A 2,180-nucleotide genomic window follows, 5' to 3' on the forward strand; every position below is an offset into this window, starting at 1 on the left:
TATTTCCCTGATGATAAGTGACGTGAACATCTGTTCATGTGTCTGTTACCTATCTGTATGTCTTCTTTGGAAAAATATCTATTCATGCCTTCTGGCCCCTTTCTTAACTAGATTATTTGTTTTTTTGGGTGTTGACTTGATAAGTTCTTTATAGATTTTGGATACTAACATTTCATCAAATATGTCATTTACAAACATCTACCATTCTGAAGGTTGCCTTTTACTTTTGTTGATATTTCCTTCACTATGCAGAAGCTTTTTATCTTGATGAAGTCCCATCATTTCATTTTTGTGTATTTCCCTTGCCTCTTGAGACATGTCTAGTAAGAACTGGCTACAGCTGACGTCAAAGAGGATGCTGCCTGTTTTCTCAGTATTTTGTTCGTTTCCTATCTCACATTTAGGTCTTTCATCCATTTTGAATTTATTTTTGTGTGTGGTCTGAGAAAGTGGTCCAGTTTCATTCTTCTGCTTTTTCAACACCATTTGTTGAAGAGACCGTCTAATTTCCAGTGGATATTCTTTCATGCTTTGTCAAGGATTAGTTAACCATTCAGTTGTGGGTCCACTTCTGGGTTTTCTATTCTGTTCCATTGATCTGTGTGTTGGTTTTTGTGCCAGTACCATACTGTCTTGATCACCACAGCTTTGTAATATAACTTGAAGTCCAGAATTGTGATGCTTCTAGCTTTTTTCTTTTTCAAAATTACTTTGGCTATTTGGGTTCTTTTGTGGTGCCATACAAATTTTGGGATTATTTGTTCTAGCTCTGTGCAAAATGCTGATGGTATTTTGATATGAATTGCATTAAATGTGTATATTGCTTTGGATAGTATAGACATTTTAACAGTATTTGTTCTTCCTATCCATGAGTATGGAATGCTTTTCATTTCTTTGTGTCATCCTCAATTTCTTTCATAAGTATTCTATAGCTTTCAGAGTACAGATCTCTCTTTGGTTAGGTTTATTCCTAAATATCTTACAGTTTTTGGTGTAACTGTAAATGGGATCGATTCCTTGATTTCACTTTCTGCTGCTTCATTATTGGTGTATAGAAATGCAACAGATTTCAGTACATTGATTTTATATCCTGTGACTTTACTGAATTCGTGTATCAGTTCTAGCAATTTGTTGGTGGAGTCTTTTGGGATTTCTACATAGGGTATCATGTTGTCTGTGAAAAGTGAAGGTTTGACTTTTTCCTTGCTGATTTGTTGCCTTTTATTTCTTACTGTTCTCTGATTGCTGAGGCTAAGACTTCCAGTATTATGTTAAATATAAATGGTGACAGTGGACATCCCTGTCTTGTTCCTGACTGTAAAGGAAAAGCTCTCAGTTTTTCCCCATTGAGGATGATATTAGCTGTGAACCTTTTGTATATGGCCTTTATGATACTGAGTTATGTTCCCTCTATCTTTACTTTTTTGAGGGTTTTTATCAAAAATGAATGCTGTACTTTGTCAAATGCTTCTTCTGCATCTATTGAGAGGATCCTATGGTTCTTATCCTTTCTTTTATTAATGTGGTGTATCATGTTGAATGATTTGCAAATATTGAGCCTCCCTTGGAGCCCAGAAATAAATCCCACTTGATCATCATGAATGATTCTTTTAATGTGCTGTTGGATTAAATTTGCTACCTTCTTGTTGAGAAGTTTTGCATTCATTTTTCATCAGGGATATTGGCATGTAATTCTCCTTCTTAGTGGACTTTGGTTTTAGAATCAAGGTAATGCTGGCCTCAGGAAATGAGTTTGGAACTTTTCCTTCCATTTCTTTCTTCCTTCCATTTCTTTCTTTTCTTTTCTTTTCTTTTCTTTTCTTTTCTTTTCTTTTCTTTTCTTTTCTTTTCTTTTCTTTTCTTTCTTTCTTTCTTTCTTTCCTTTCTTTCTTTCTTTCTTTCTTTCTTTCTTCTTTCTTTCTTTTCTTTCTTTCTTCTTTCTTTCTTTCTTTTTTTTCTTTCTTTTCTTTCTTTCTTTCTTTTTTCTTTCTTTCTTTCTTTCTTCTTTCTTTCTTCTTTCTTTCTTTCTTTCTTTCTTTCTTTCTTTCTCTTTCTTTCTTTCTTTCTTTCTTTCTTTCTTTCTTTCTTTCTTTCTTTCTTTCTTTCTTTCTTCTTTCTTTCTTTCTTTCTTTTTTCCTTCCTTCCTTCCTTCCTTCCTTCCTTCCTTCCTTCCTTCCTTC

This window comes from Mirounga leonina, unplaced genomic scaffold (genome assembly GCF_011800145.1).
Source record: "Mirounga leonina isolate KUSES-001 unplaced genomic scaffold, KU_Mleo_1.0 Mir_204, whole genome shotgun sequence".
NCBI classification, from domain to species: domain Eukaryota; kingdom Metazoa; phylum Chordata; class Mammalia; order Carnivora; family Phocidae; genus Mirounga; species Mirounga leonina.